This window comes from Rhinatrema bivittatum, chromosome 1, assembly GCF_901001135.1.
Source record: "Rhinatrema bivittatum chromosome 1, aRhiBiv1.1, whole genome shotgun sequence".
NCBI lineage: Eukaryota > Metazoa > Chordata > Amphibia > Gymnophiona > Rhinatrematidae > Rhinatrema > Rhinatrema bivittatum.
In genome coordinates this window covers 196,019,167-196,036,572 of record NC_042615.1, presented here as the reverse complement: position 1 = coordinate 196,036,572, position 17,406 = coordinate 196,019,167, and positions in this window count along the sequence as shown.

The window sequence follows — 17,406 nt, the reverse complement described above, 5'->3', positions numbered from 1 at the left end:
GGTTCAAATCATACCTTTCCAACAGGCAATACCAAGTAAAAAGCGGACCTTGCCAATCGAAACCTGTCAATCTATTACAAGGTGTCCCCCAAGGCTCCGCCCTCTCCTCCACCATGTTCAATATATACCTCTTACCCTTCTGCCAACTGCTTTCAAATCTCGGCCTTCCACATTTCATATATGCCGACGCTGTTCAAATCCTGATTCCTGTAACTGATACCATACCCATGGCCCTAAAAACTTGGGAAACCGCCCTTGCAGCCATCAGCACCCTGCTCGCAAACAATTATTTAGCTCTCAATGCCTCCAAAACGGAGCTCCTCTTCATCTCACCCCCCTGCAGCAACCCATACTCCACCCTCCACACACCTCCTCCCCCCTCCACATTCACACAACAAGTGCGAAGCCTTGGTGTCGTCCTTGATAACCACCACACCTTGAAAAAATTAATTAACTCTACTTTGAAAGAGGGTTTCTCCAAACTCCACACACTCAAAAAACTGAAACCCCTGCTTCACATCAATGATTTCCGCACAGTCCTGCAAGCCACCATTCTTGCAAAGCTCGACTACTGTAATGCCATCCTCCTCGGCCTCCCAAAAAACGCCCTACGGCCCTTACAGATACTCCAAAACTCCGCAGCGCGCATTCTCACTAATGCCCACCGAGAGGATCACATCACTCCCGTCCTCAAGCACCTACATTTGCTGCCAATCAACTCCAGGATCACTTACAAAGTACTCACCCTCATCCACAAAACCATTCACAATCGCAACATGTCCTGGTTCCAAGATCACCTCCGAATCCGCGTTCACAACAGACCTACCAGAGTGCAACACCTTGCTACAATGCAAACTCCCTCTCCCAAGATGACCAAACTTAAATCCACCAGGGCATGTGCTCTCTCCCTTGCCGGACCTGCCCTCTGGAACAAAATGCCTCCAACCCTTCGCTTAGAATCGTGTCATAAAAGATTCAAACAGAACCTCAAGACCTGGCTCTTCAAACAGGCCTTCACCTAACCCCCCTCATAATTTCATTGTTTCCACTTCGCTCCTTTGAAACGCTGTCAAATTATCCAGTATACCCCTCCTCTCCCCCTCTCCCATCATTCCCAGCCACCTTATTGCCAGGTGTTCTCCTGTGCTCTTTGCCTCCCTCTCCCGGCTTATACTTATATCACTAGTCTACCACTCAATGCTACCCTCCTTTAACCCTCTTGTCAAAATTTTATTCGCTGTAAAACTTAAACTGTTAATAACCTAATTATGCATGACTTCCTTATACCAACGCTTAAGTTGTAACTAGTCCTCATTATAGCCTATTGTTACTTGCTCTTGTTTATCGTGGTTATCTTTATTAACATTCACCTTGTTAGTCGTTCTATGTAAAGCCTGTTGCTATGTTCAGTTATCTGTAAACCGGGAAGATGTTCCCAACGTATCCCGGTATATAAAAACACTTAAATAAATAAATAAATGAATAAATAAATAAATAAATGAATGAATTTGCAAAATGAACAAATAAGGGCAATTAGTTTCATTCAGGGAGCCTTCAGTTCATATAATTTGTTTAAAACGTCCGGTTGGGCCTAGGCCTAAGTGCAGGCTCACCTAGGGCATAGGTTGAGGCCCAAAGCAAGGCTGGCGACCTAGGCCCGAGCATAATGTTGGGGTCGCAGCCTAGGATTGGGCCAATGCAAGGGACTCGGCTGAGACCCGAGCCCCTCAAACACTTACTTGATCCATTGGGGATCCGAGGAAGTGGCCAGACTGGGTCTTGTTGCCTGGGCCTCAGACCAGGCCCAGGACCAACACAAGGGCCTGGCACGGAGGCTGAATCCTGATGCCTGGGCCTTGGCCTTGGCCTAGGCCAGAGCCCTGGCTTGGAGGCCAAGTCCTGACCCTGGGGCCTCGATACCTGGACCTTGGCATAGGTGAGGTCCCAGGCCAAAGCCTGACACCAGGACTTCATGGGTCCATTCCAAGACAGGCCGCTCTTACCTCCAGCCCTGGGTTCAAGGGCTGGAGGTAAGAGCTGGGCCCCAGGTAAAGATGTGGCCAGCCACCATGCAGTCCTGATGCACCATGCTAGGAACGCAATTCAGCTGAATGGGGTGTTCCTAGGCGCACGCGCAGCTCAGGGACATTTAAAGGGCCTGCGACGGGAATTCCACTGAGGCACCTTCGGATGACATCACAGGCCTTCCTCAATATAAGACCTGCTCTGTCCTGCCTCAGACGCCTCAGCAATAGGTCAAACTCCTTGGAGCAGCTAATTGCCTCTTTGTTCCTGGTTCTGGTTCCTGTTCTTGTTCCAGTGTCTTGTTTTTGTGTTCCTGATTTCTTCCTGTGTCTTCAGGATACCTATATTCCTGTCTTGTGGTCCCTCATCTGTCTTCAGTGTTTCATCTTGCTGTTCTCCCTTACCTTACCCCCTTGGATTGACTTCCTGGCTTGAGCTCTGTTCGGGTCCCTGGCTTTGTCTTTATTTGGATTCCTGGCTTGACTTTGGACTGCTCCTCGATGATGCTGGACTTCTGCCTGCCTTGTGACCACTGCTTCATACTCGTCTTGTGGAAATTTGCCTGCCCCTGACCTCTGCCTGCACTTGTCTCTGATGTCTGCTGCTTGTCCTGACTACTGCTTGGACTGACTTTGTTCCATTCCTGCTGGCCAACAATACCTTCCACAATGGATTCATCTCTTCACAGAGGCCCGCATCTAAGTCCAGTCAGCCCCGGCCCCGAGGGCTCAACCTAAGGGGACCGAAGGCTGTTATTGGCGAAGTTCCTGTTGGGCCTCTGCTCCAGCCAGCTCCACCTACCGATGGTGAGGACCTGCAGGGCCCCTCCCTGTGGGTAGCACCAACCTCACCTCGGTCCAAGGGTCCACTTCCCCAAAAACCAGCTCACAGACTCTTGTACAGAATTAACTTGGGAAGACATTGCAAGACTGCCTAGACGTAAGACTGGGAATTGGAGGAGAACAGTATGAGAAATAAAAGGCTCTCTCCATGAGGACACAGTGTGGACTGTAGTGGCATTCCTGACAAAGACTGCCACAGGATCGTCCTGGAAGGAACAGATCATGCGGGTTGACCAGCCATTAAAATACAGTGTGGGAGGACCAATAGCAGAAGGTCATCTTCCAGCATAGACAGCAAGGGGTTAACCCCCCTCCCCCCCCCCCAGTCATACCACCTGACCCTGTATGGGAGAAGTGGGTCTACAAGGGCTTCTAGATAGGATGTAATCTATACTATTGAGTCATGTCTCTATCTTTATCCCTGCCTGTTGTGCTGGTTATGTACCAGCACAGCCACCTTTATAGTACCATATAACTGTAAACTGTATATAAGGGAAGCACAATCACCTATGCAGAACCACATAGGGCTGAATTTTCAAAATATGTGTGTGTACAAAAATAGAAGATATGTACATAAGCAGTATGTATTCACGTATTTTGTATTTTAGTAAAATCAAATGTGCATGTGCACATTGTATCGCATGCACATATATTTATTTATTTATTTATTTTTAACTTTTATATACCGACATTCTTGCATTAAATGCAAATCATGCCGGTTTACAGTGAAACAGAAAAAGCAGGAAAAAATTCCTTAGTCGAATACAATGAAACAGCTTAGTTAACAAAGGAAACATAAAAATAAATTTTTACATATACACATATACATATATGCATATGGGGTGTTCCGGGAACCCCCAGTTTTTGCGTTTAGGATAAAAAGGTCGTTGAGAGACATGTTAACCTCATCAGTATTACCAGGCCAAGGTGTAAATCAAGAGGAGAGTGGTCAGTTTACATGTGAGGGTTGTATAGTTTGTCCCTATGTACAACAAATAAAATATTTACATATTCCATCTACAGGGGAAATATATTATTTACCGAAACGGTTTGATTGTAGATCTGAGCAAGTGATATATGTGATCATGTGTCCCTGTGGATTGTTCTATATAGGACAAACTAAAAGAACCATCAAGGTGAGAATATTGGAACATCTTAGTAATATCCGGATCAAAAAGGATAAAGCACCATTGGTTAATCACTGGTATAAGAAGGGTCACAAATTAGAAGAGGTGCGATTTAGTGTCTTGTATCAAATGACCCTGAAAAGAGGTGGTAACATTTCAAAGGTCTTGACGCAAAAAGAACAGCGATTTATATATAAATGGGGAACAGTGGAACCAGGGGGATTAAACCAAGAAATAGAGTGGAACATCTTTATATGAATTGTCTAAGACAGGGAGCTCTGTGCAATATTGATGGATGGGTCTGTGTACATATGAAACGCAGAGGGTAATAGTGAACATTGGGAGATTTTGTTTGAAAGATGTTGGATATTGCAATGACGTGTGCATTTTTGATAGACGGCGGGGTGATCGCAATGCATACATGGTGAAAGAGGTTAATGAAGATGTTGGATGAAGTTAAGTGGGTTGATACGTAGTTGCGCGATTCAGTCAATAGGTTTGAAATTGTTGAATGACGTGATGACGTACACTTATTTAAAGAGTGGTAGGGTAGCCTAGGTTGTGCGCAGCCGCGGCGTTTTTGTCGATAGAAGGAGAGGTACGCTGGTATTTTGAATTTCGAATGGTGAGTGTTTGTGGAAACTTTTGGAATGGAATAGTAAAGTATGATTGATTTGCTGTTGTATTTTCAATTGATAGCAGTAAGAAATTTTGGGGGAGATATGGACTCACTGAATCGCTGCAGTAATAGGGTTCGGTGAAAAACTATGGCTCGGTATTTATTTATTTAAAAATGTTTATATACCGCAAACAATAAGACATTTGCATGTCCGTCTAGGCGGTTTACAAATATACATACATAAGTTAAAAGTAAAGCACAGCAAATTTACATATGAAGGTTAAAATGGACAAACACTGCGCTAAATTAGACATAATAATAAAGGTCTATCGGTATATTGTGTTATTGGATTTATGGTATGTTGTATGCTTCTTTGAATAGATATGTCTTTAGCATTTTCTTAAATTCCTTACGGTTTGATGTAAGTTGGAGGTTTTCGGGGAGAGAGTTCCATAAGATTGGACTGGCGACGGAGAAAGTTCTTTTGTGGATTAGAGCCAGGCTGACTGTTTTGACTGTTGGTACTTCTAGCAAATATTTGTCCGTGGATCATAGCGGTCTTGAGGGCTTGTATATGCGTAAGATGGAGCAGAGCCAAACCGAGTCAACGTTATATAGTAGATTGTGAATGGTAGATAAGATTTTATATCTGATACGGTGAGTTATGGGGAGCTTCAGAACTCAAATGCTGAGTTTTGAAGCATGTGAATACCGCAAAAAATTATTGTCCCTCCCGACGCAGCCGCGTTTGGCGAAACACGGGTCCGTGTCGGGGGACCCCTTTTGTTGAAACTTGTGCTGTTATGAGCAACGGAGTAAGCCGCCATGACAAAATAAAGAGCTCATTCTATATTATGGAAGTGTGGGACTGACTTAATATTACTATGTTTGCTACATGACCAAGATCTTCTATGAGTTTAAAAATTGTCCCCTACATATGCATACATTTATTTATGCTGAAAAATCTATTCATTATACATTTTTCACTTACCTTATGAACTGTGGACTCAAGTCACCTTATGTGAGACCAGAGGAGAGCGTAGTGCATAAGTATTTCAGGAAGGCCAGCGAATTAAATAAAATTGCTATTCAAAGCTGGAGCAGAGGCTGAAGAGGAGACCAAATCACGGTGAAATGGGCAGTAATGAGCATATAATGAAGCACCTTGGGTGCATCCTGCTCCAAACTATATAATGCATTAGCTGCCTCATTACCTTAAGCATGAGCCTAATAATTCCATTTTCAGATATGAAAAGTTGCTCAGGTTACATTGCTCCACTGTAGAAGAAGGAAGGGAAACCATATAGAGTATGCATGGACTGTGATGTTAGCATGAACTAAGGGCAAGACGTGAAAAATGCCTCCCCACACTTCAGTCTCCACACTACTTCATTAACATACTCTTTGAAACCAGCTATCAGTGGGGAGAACCCCAGCACTCACACACACACAGGAAACAAAATTGCTTTTTACAGTTAGAAAACAAACCACTGTTGCCTCAGCAAGCGAAGACATGAGGAACTGCTGGCATATATGCGTCAACAGTGAAATCGAGTATTTTCTCTAAACATATTGGGCCAGATTTTAAATCTTACGTGTGCGGGGTACATTTGTGCTCGCTACCTGGCGCGCACAAATGTACACCCGATTTTATAACATGTGCACGCTGCCGCACGCATGTTATAATATCCGGGGTCGGCGCGCACAAGGGGGTGCACAGTTGTGTACCTTACACGCGCCGAGCCTGAGGGGAGCCCTGATGGCTTTCCCCGTTCCCTCCAAGGCCGCTCCGAAATCAGAGTGGCCTTGGAAGGAACTTTTCTTTCGGTCCTCCCCACCTTCCCCTCCCTTCCCCTATCTAACCCACCCCCCCAGCCCTACCTAAATCCCCCCCACCTTATTTTCTTTTTTACGCCTGCCTCTCACAGGCGTATCTTGCGCGCGCCGGCCAGCTGCCGGCGCGCGAATCTCCGGCACAGCTGCTGTGCCAGAGGATTCGGGACTGCCCCCGGACAACTGCCCAGCCCCCGGACCACCCCTTTTTCAAAGCCCTGGGACATATGCGTGTCCCGTGGCTTGCACGTGCCGCCGAGCCTATGCAAAATAGGCTCGGCGCGCCCAGGGGTAGGTTTTCGGGGGTTACACACATATATTGCGCGTATATTATGCACGTAACCCTTTGAAAATCTACCCCATATTGCACTTGTTGGACGCAGTCTATTTATTATATTTTACTTATTTATTTATTTCATTGTTGATTATTATATATGTTATTTTGTAAATCACTTAGAGCTTACCCACAAAGTGATTAAGAAATTTTAATAAACTAAAGCTAAACTAAACTACTGAGTGAGTGAGTGTCATCTTTTTGGACATTTTTTTTAGATGACGCTACCTTCATTGAGGTGCCTGCTGCTGATCTGAGTAGCAGAGTGGGGCACCCTGCCTCCTGGATTCCAGAAGTCAGACGTTACATAGTAAATAATATAATAAATGATGGCATATAAAAACCAGAATGGCTCATCTAGTCTGCCCAGCAGTGATTTTAAGCAATATTCCTTAAGAAGATCAAATTCCCACTTAACTAATCTTCAATGCCATTGTATCCCCTTACAATGTAGCCATATTACTGCTGCCTTGGGCTGCAATTGTTAAAGTTGGCAACACAACCAAGCCTTTCATCTCCCTTACTATGAACAGGCAGTACCTCAGAAAATGCTACAATCCTTGCCTGATGCTTGAGCCCATTCTCTAAAGTCTGGAAATCACTATTGACTTCATTTATTGCCAGATCATTGATACCAAAATGGATTATAAGTTCAGTGTTAACGTTCTGTTCTACTATAGTGCAAAGAATCTGATTTGTATTCCATCTAGCTGAGGATCTTGGTAGGCATTTGACATTATTTATATCCTCCAAGTTTTGCCCAAAATTATTGCCTTTAATAATGAAGTCCCCTAAGAAAAATATTTTTCTGTTTTGGGATCTTTTAACATTACCTTTAGGTTTCTGTGAATAGTGGATGCTTTTTTTTCCAACTCATCTACCACTTGAGATATACTTTGTATAGTATTATCTGTTTCTAATGCTGTGAAGGACAGTTTGTGTGGGTATGATTTGAGGAGGATGTTTGCATTCACGGATCTTGTCCTAAGAGAGACCACTGGGATACATCTATTTCTGTTTTGTTTTTTTTAATCCTTTGTAGGAATGATAGATTTTTTGGATGTTTTGTTTTAGTGGAGGTTTCCTTAATTTTAGCCAATTTCTCTCTAACATCAGCCAACTCTTTTGATAGTGCAGAGAACTGCAGACAGGTGGTACAAGCTCTAAATGTCCAGATGGTCTGCTTTTGGAGTAGAGATCCACAATTATTACTCTGAATAAGAGTTTATGAAAAATTTCTTCTATGGAACACCTGTGTATTTATTGTTAAGCATCCTACTCACTAAGGGGTACATTTTCAAAGGAGCTATGTGTGTAGAATTAACATATAGAAGCTGTCTAAATAAGTAGCTTGACACATACACACACTTTTTTTATAAACATAGGGAGGATAACTTTTAAAGACCTGCACATGCACCTATATATGCACATATATGTAGCTATGCACAGATTTACCCTGAAACATTTACGTGCATGTAAAAAATCTGTGAAAATAAATATTTAACAGGGTTATTCATCAAATCACGTTAGGTTCTTTTCATGAGTGTTAAGGCTCTAACACCTGCGATAATGCATGTATTAATTATTGCATTGCTAGATGTGTATGCAAATTCTTAAATTTTAATCAAAGGGAGGAGTTTGGATGGAGTTTATGAAAATACTGTGGGGTCAGTATTCAAAGGGATCTAGCTGGTTAAGTAAGGACTTAAGCAAATAATAATAATAGGCAAAGTTCTGTCCATCAAAGATAGATAACTAATGAAAGGAGGAAGGACATAAAAATGTCCACAATGTCCATAAAGTTCAAACAAAGTTGTATTGTACTTAGGCAAGCAAATAGGTTTAAAATATCAGCATCAAGCCAGAAAGTTTATATCAAGAAATGAACGGTCCCCTAACATGGGCCGTGTTTCGTGAAGACGGTGTCGGGAGGGAGCCCATAGGTTATAAGGGCCTGCTCTGTTTTGAATCTTGGACCGGATAGTCATTTATGAAATTGATAAAAATTCTTTTGGACTGAGCAGTTGTCTATGAAATTGTTAAATATTCTGACCTTCCTGGGCTTTTGGGGATTCAATGTTGTTTGACTACAGTTTTTTAATTTGACCCAAGTTCCTTTTAACCTATGGGCTCCCTCCTGACGCAGTCTTCACGAAACACTGCCCGTGTTGAGGGACCATTGATTTCATGATATGAAGTTTCTGGCTTGATGCTGATATTTTGAACCTTTTTGCTTGTCTAAGTACAATAAAACTTTGTTTGAACTTTATGGATATTGTGGAAATTTTGATGTCCTTCCTCCTTTTATTGGTTAAGTAAGGACTTAGCCTTCTAGATCAAAGTCTTTGAAAACTGGACAGCCTAACCAACTACATTTATCTACCTAGATTTCAGTGGGTGGCTAAATTTAGCTGGACAAATTCTGGGAGGGTCTGGGGGTGGTGCTAGGGCAAGGCCAGAAATTGAAGTGGCTGGCACCGATTTCCAGTGCTAGCCACCTAACTTGGCCGGTTAATTCTAGGCACTTCAAAAGCAGTTCTAAAGCTGGCTGGCCAAACCCCCTTCCTCATAAAAAAAATAAAATGAAATAAACACCTGGCATCCCCATCCCCTTTTCCCCCACCTTCTCAATGTACTTTTTTTTTTAATGAGTCCTGCTGGCCAAATCCTCTTTTTCCCAACCTCCTTATGCTCCCTTTTAAAAAGAAATTAGTCCTGCTGACCCCATCCTCTTTCCGATGCACACAGATCCCATCCCCATTGCCCCATACTCTCCTAATATCCTTTAATAAAAGAAGTGAACCCCACAATCCCCATCCCATGCTGTCACCCTCCTGTGGCTCTTTTAGCAAAGGAAATTAATCCCACAGCGGGCCGGCCAGCCTTAACCTCCTTCTGGCTCTCCTTTTTTTGAATGGGAGGGCAGGGAAAAGAATCCCCAGGCCAGCTCTCTACCTTTGTTTGAAGTGGAGTAGCATGGGATCCCTGAGCTTCCCCTCCAGCTTTGTTTTTTATTTTCTGGGGAAGAGAATCAGAAGGAGGTTAAAGCTGGACAGCCCTCCTTAGGGGCTCACGTCTTTTTTTTTTTTTTTTAAAGGACATGAAAATGGGGGGAATAGGATGGAGATCACCGGACACCTTTTTTAATTTTTTGAAAAAAATGTATTGGGTGGATGGGGTGAATGGGATGGGGACTGAGCACTCATGTCTTTAAATTTTTTTTTTGAGGGGGGGGTTGGGGCAGTTTCATTTTTTAAAAAGAGAGCATCAGGAAGAGGATGAAATAGGCAGGCCATTTTCTTTTCTAAAAGGGAGGCTTCGGAGGGGGGGGGGGCAGGAAGAGGATGGGGTGCTGGGCAAATTTTTAAAATTTAAACTGCCCCCTCTTTTGTGATTTTTTTTTTTAAAGGACTTAGGGCCTCATTTTCCAAGCACTTTACCACGTGCGATACATGAGAGAGAGAGAGAGAGAGAGAGAGAGAGAGAGAGAGAGAGAGAGAGAGAGAGAGAGAGAGAGAGAGAGAGAGAGAGTGCCTTACTATAGTGCCTATGCCCTACATAGGTATTTTAACCCCTATGGGAGGGCCACCTACTAACTCGGGGTGGGGATTAGGTGTGCGCGTCGGGGGTTGGGGGCCACTTTCGCATTCCACATGAGACCTACGGACTGAACAGTGGTCTCTAGTGCAGATTTGCTGGCCGTCGGAGTGAGGACGCTCACTCCAAGCGGAGATTTGGCCAACATTCTCTCCACCTAGCATGTTGTTGCCCAGGTAGAGTGTCCATCAAGCTAGGTAGAGAGAACGTTGCCCAAACCACTTCTTGGAGTGAGCGTCCTCACTCCGACAGCCAGCAAATCTGCACTAGAGACCACTGTTCTGTCCGTAGGGTCTCATGTGGAATGCGAAAGTGGCCCCCAACCCCCGACGCTCATACCTAATCCCCACCCCGAGTTAGTAGGTGGCCCTCCCATAGGGGTTAAAATACCTATGTAGGGCATAGGCACTATAGTAAGGCGCTCTCTCTCTCTCTCTCTCTCTCTCTCTCTCTCTCTCTCTCTCTCTCTCTCTCTCTCTCTTCTCTCTCTCTCTCTCTCTCTCTCTCTCTCTCTCTCTCTCTCTCTCTCTCTCTCTCTCTGAGACTATTGAAATATCGTGCACCGCGATAGGGAAAACATCGTGTGTGGTGCTAATGTTTTCGCGAATGGTGAAAACATCGCCGCACACGATGTTTCCCCACTGCACGAAAGAAGCCTCATTTGCATTGGTAACGCCCCCTAATGCGTTACCAATGCGATATTGGAAAATAAGGCCCTAAGTCTGGGTATACCCAGACTCTCTGTCCATAAAACATGAGCAATCGTGATCGAAAGAATGTTCTTAATTCATTTTCTCTATCAGTCGCAAAAGCGAAATTAACTAGTAGAGTCCCTCTATAATTAACTACCAGGTCTTGAGCGTTTTGAAGTAGATCCAAGATATTGATGGAAGTTTCCACAAGTGGTGGTCCTTCTTCCTCATTTTCTCCCCTTTGTGTTTGAACTTGTATATTATCTGTCTTTTGCCCAGTATAGAATGCCTTAACAGTTACTGGCATACATTCAGTTGGAATTTTCCTTCAGTCCTTCAGGGTCCCCTTTACGCTCCATTTGATTTGTTCACTTGTTCTCATATTTATACTTGTTCACTTGTTCTCATTTTTATTCTCATATTTATTCTCATATTTATACTAGACCCTATGTTTTAATGTAACGCCTTAGCTGCCACTGTTATGTTGTTCTATTTACTCTATTAGAAGCTTTGTTTTAATGTAACGCCTTAACCGCGATTGTTCTGTTAGATTGTAAACGGATATGATTTGTCAGTTGTACAAGAATGTCGGTATATAAGAATTCTAAATAAATAAATAAATAAATTTTCAACACAAAGTTCCACAGGGCTCAGTAATTTAATTATTGGGAAGTTCATTACTCTTAAATTTAATGCCTGCATATTGTTTTCCATGTTTTCATTTTCTTGGAAATATTCCCTTCAGTTTCTATTTGATGATGTATTTTTTCCAGTTGTGTAATATGTCTATCACTACTGCGTCTTTCTATGTGAACATTAGTTTTATTAAACATTGTTCAATATGTCTACTTGGTGCCTTGATGATACTTCTTATCTTGACCAATTGCATGACATCCATGGTTAATACAATTGGTAAGTGTCTCACTTTCTGCTCAGTATCTTTCACACAACCTTTTAGGTCACTAGGCAAAGGCTTCTTTCTTATTTTCTTTATTCTCACTAATGTGTTAACCTTTTATCTCTGGGTTGTGCTAGATCTAAGGTGAGCATCTGTAGCAACTCTTGTCTTGCAGTGCTTCTAGTTACTCTATAAAAGTGGTTCCCCAAATCAGTTGGGTTTCAAGGCTATCCATAATGAATATGCATGAGATAAATTTGCATGCAATGGAGGCAATGTATACAAATTGACAGGTTTGGAAACCACTGCTCTATAATTCATCCAGCCCAGATTCTTCATCACAGTCTCTTGCATTGTACAGAAGAGCATGCTCCTGATAGAGCCCATAGGAATTCAGAGGTTAAGGAACTTGTAATGAAATTATAGAGAAATGAATGATTTGCAAATTGTTATTATTCTTCTGAAGATTTTATAGTACTATTGCACAGAACCACTATACATCCATCTGATTATTGCAACTTCACTGACTTTCAGTCTGCAATATTGACATGCTTCTTTAATAACATGTGCAAATAATCTAAGGCTAGAGGTGAACTGGGAGCATTGCATTCAGGACTATTCAGAAATGAAAGAGACCAAAACCTGATAATGTTTCAAGAATTGCAAAATGGATCAATTCAAATGAAAAATCAGACACATGCATGAAGCCGTCTAAACATAGACCCTCTCTGGGTAACCCAAGTCAGTTCTGCAGAGCTTGTCTTTCCATCTTCAGAGGGACTGAACACTTCTCTGTAGTCTACTTTGTTAGTAGATGAAAATACGGTAGTTAAAAGGCATAACCTAAAAATAATGCTGTTTCTTGAGGCCTCTTGGGTTATTGGTCTCATTTGCCAAACACAGGCTAGTAACAATAATTCAGATTTTAATGGACCTGATTTATAAAGGTATTTTGTTACCCATTGTATGCCTGTGGGATAAACTGTTTTGAATGCTTATAAATTAATTGCTGGAGGAAAAACGAGCAACCTGAGTTACATAAATAATCCAGAAGATGGAGCTATGACTTCAGTAAAGCTGAAATCTACTGTTTTCCCTACTTTATTAATATATTCTAACTCAGTATTATACTTTCTTTCTACTGCATAAGTGATTTGTATTTAGAAGGCTGTGATACTTTTTATGATTTAAGTTGTTTTTTTTCTCTTTTTTATATGCAGAGACTTTTGAAAATCTTGGTTTAGATTATATTTAAACACAGGAAATCATCCAAAGGCTGTGAATCATTAGGTTGGCATTTATTGCTCCTGAGAAAGAGGAAAAAAATAGTATAACTTCATCCTGAGCATACATAAACTGCACACGCAAGAATTGGTATCAGCTTGTTCAGTGGAAGAGCAGAAGAATGATCAATTCTGTCTATTGTTAGGCTGAAAACTCTTAACTTGTAAAGATTTGGCTCAAAAAGCATTTTGTTGAATCCTTCTGCTAAAACTGTGGAGCATAAGTGATATTCTGAATTGCAACAAAGATGCTTTAGTAATTTGCTGTTGCTAAGGTTTGTTGCTATCATTTTTTTTTCTTCTTGGCCCTTTTTGTTGCCCCAGAAGTTTCCTCTTGTTCTTTTCGATCTCTGGCTCAACTGGAAACAATCCCTGCTGGTGCTGTGATGCCATGAGCCTTCATTTGCAACTATCATATTTGTAATGCATATTCCTTTCTGAACTCAGCCCAGTCATCACTGCGACAATGCTTGGCCAGAGTCCTTGAACTGCAGTTTCCTCTGGAATTCGGCCATTAAGGACCCCTAAGTGTAGCCTCGGTGTGTCACTGATGATTAATAGCTGAGACTGCCTCTCCCCAGAGACTGTGAGTGCTGCCTGCTCATCATTCCTAGCCCAGAGAGGCGAGGCGGTGCCTGGGAGTAATAAATATATACAACCGCTCCCTGGATGGCTGCCGAAACTTGAAGGCCCTTGCTACTCTTTCAATTTCACTCCTTTGCTTGTGAGACAAGCAGGGAGGTGGTGGCACACAGTAAGCGATTCTGCAGAAAGGGAGATTAAGGCAGGGAGACCATAGCTCAGGAAAATGCTAATAGCTAGGTCAGTGTTAGAGTATATTAACTGTGGTTCAGATTCAGCCTGTGACTGAAGGAGAGAGATAGCTGACCTGATTGATTCAATCATTGTGACTGATAGAGACAGACCAGTCACTAGAATAGCTCCTCTGTGCTGTAGACCTGGCCTGAGGTGCAGAGAAAGAGAAAGAAGAAGGAATTTCATTTGGGTTTTGGCCTTTGAGACCATGAACTAACAAGATCACAGAATAGTAATCCTAGATTTTGCTTGATCCCCTCGAGTTAATGCTTTTAAGACTGTGGATCAGATTTGTACCAACTTAGCCTTTATGCATGTGAAATCCTGTCTGGAAATACCAAAGTCTATACATTTCTGTCAGTTGCAGGTGGCTGATAGTTTGCCACCTGTAGTTAAATTATTGCTTTGCACGCGTATGTTTTATGTTAGAACTGTTTGCAACCCCCTTTCAGTCTCCATTTACCATATATATTAGACTTCTGAAGTTCATGCCCACCAGCATTGAACCTTCTTAGGACCAGAAGAATCCAGTTACAGCCAGGACTCAGAGACCTAGCCACATCAACTTACAGTTGAAATATCTTCCATTTCAATTAAAGTGAAATTCAAATTCTTGCAGACTGTGTCTTAGAAGATCAGGTGATTCATGACCCCTGGGACTATTCTTGGAATTGAAAAGTCATCCTTGAACTGCAACAAACAGCCTTTAATATTTACTACCAGAGAAGTTTCTTTTGTTTAACTGAAGACTACTACAGGAAACCTGGAGTAGCTAATGTGTAACTCCTGGGGAATTCTGCACACAAAAATTTGAAATTCTGCACACAAAAATGTAATATTACATGCACAAAAATGTAAAATTCTGCATACTTTATATTGGTTAAAATAACACAAAATGTATATCACAGTTTGAGTTTATTAATTTAAAATGTAATACATAAGAATATAAGAACAGAAAAATTATTACTCAAGATGCAGAGTTTTAAATATTTTGAGCAGAATTCCCCTAGAAGTACACTGTAATAGTAGCCCTTCCATTTCTCTCCCTATTCTCCTGGCCAGACCTCTTTCACTCTGCCTTCTCAGGTCCAAAATCCTCTGCCCTCCAATATTTCTACCCTCCCCCTCCAGGAAAAACTCCTTTCACTCTATTTCCACCCCCTAGCCCCCCCCCCCCACTCCCACAGTTTGACCCCTCTCTCATACAGCCTCTAACACAGGCTCCCTCTCTCTCACACAAACAATCACAATTCCTCTCTCTCACACAAAAAATGTACAATTTCTCACTCATCCACACTCCTTCATAATCTCTCTTCACATACACATTCCCTCGCCCAGGCAGGGGCGGTTCTATCATGAGACAGGGTAAGGCGATCGCTTCAGGCGGCAAAGTTTTGAGGCGGTAAAAAGTGTCCCTCAAAACTCTTCATCTGCGGCCGCTTCACCCTGCCTTTAGGCACAGTTCTGCAAACAAGCCTGACGGATCCCCATCCTCCGCAGGCAGGAAGAAAAAAAAACCCCTGCAGTGATGTGAATTTGATGACAGGCCATTGGGGTCCCCATCCCCTGTGGACAAGAAGAAAGGAACTGGTAGCTGACGATGGCCACCTTTAATGATGTGCCCATGCATGGGGTTCCCACCCCTTGTGGGCAGGAAAAAGGCACCAGAGAGGCAGCGTGGTTTCGACTGACATGCCTGGGGGTCCCCCCCCCCCCACCCCTGCAGGCAAGATGAAAAGGACCATGGCAGCAGCAGTGTACTTTGGCAATGTGCCCCAGGCCAAAATTAAACCATCTGGCACCAAAGATAGCTACCTTCAGGATTACACACCCCTCCCCACAGGCAGTTAGGACAAAGGGAGGAGGAGAGGTGATGCAGTGGCAGCAAAGGGAAGATGAGAGAACTTATGTTTTCCCTTCCCCTCACTTAGCTCAGCTCCCCTTCCCTTCTGAATGGGAGGGAAGGGAAGGGGAGCTGAGCTGAGCTGAATGAGTGAAAGGGGAGGGGTTAGAGGAGAAGGGAATGGAAAGCGAGTAAGAGGGAAGAAAGAGGATTCCTTAAGAGGGAAGATGGGAGAGATAGGGAAGGGGATTAGTGCGAGGGGGAAAGGGGTGGGAGGCTAGTGAGGAGGAAGGTAGGTGAGAGTAAGCGGAAAAGGAGTAACATGAGATTATTAAGGGAAGAAGGGGGTAGGAGTGAGTGAGTGAGTAGGGGGAAGAATGAAGAGCAAGAATGTTTTGTGGGGATATGAATAAGAGAGAATGCAGGGCCAGTAGAAGTAGATGGCTGTCTAGATTAGAGTGCCACAGTTTTGGTTGTGGTACAGTGTGGTCAGGACTGTGATGATTACAGCTCCTTGTTCTTCCCGTCCATGTGGGCCCGGCATAGGAAGTTTTCAAATGGACCCATGTGGGTGGGAAGAAGAGACACAATAACTGCAGCCAGAAGGAGCAGGAGCAGTGTTGGCCCATGTGGCCAGAAGAAAACAGGAGAGCCTCTGCCCAAGGGAAAGAGTAGTCCTATTGACTGGGGTATAGGTGGAGGTTGCTACAGCTGGTGCATTCCAGAGGGGGAGGAAATGTGTGTGTGTGTGTGTGTATGTGTGTGAGCATGTGATTTATTTATTTATTTATCGAGTTTTATATACAGTCCGGTTTCGCCATCGCAATGGTTTACAAAGTTTCGATGTTTAACAGGGTGTCAAAAAGATTCATGTGATTGTTAACATAGATATTATAGGCTTTATAGATTGTTAACATAGATATTGTTGGCTTTATAGACGTAGTTCAGATGTCATACTATACAAGTTCAATTATGTGTTCTATTACGTGCTTGCATTGGTTCCACATGTTTGTATATGGCCGGTAGGAGGGAAGTAATATCAGAGAGTCATTGGGTGTTTTGGTAGGCTTTGGTAAACATCCAGAGTTTTAGTTCTTTTTTGAAGGTTTTTAGATTTTTCTGTGTTCTAAGTTCGGTTGGGAGTGTGTTCCAGAGTTTGGGACTTCCTAGGGATATGGCTCTCTTCCGAGTTGAGGTAAGTTGTTTGGAACTAGTAGGTGGAATCTTTAATAGACCTTTGTTAGCTGAGCGGAGGTTTCGGTTTGGAGAGTGTAGTTTTATAGATGTACTTAGCCAGTTTGTTTGTTTTTCGTATATTATTTTGTGTAATATGGGTAGAATTGTGTATTCTATCCTGAATTTTATTGGGAGCCAGTGTAGTGATATAAGTGTTGGAGTAATGTGATCATGTTTTTTAGTTCCAGTGAGTATTCTGGAGGCTGTATTTTGGAGGATTTGTAGTGGTTGGATGGTGGTGAGAGGTAGGTTGAATAGTAG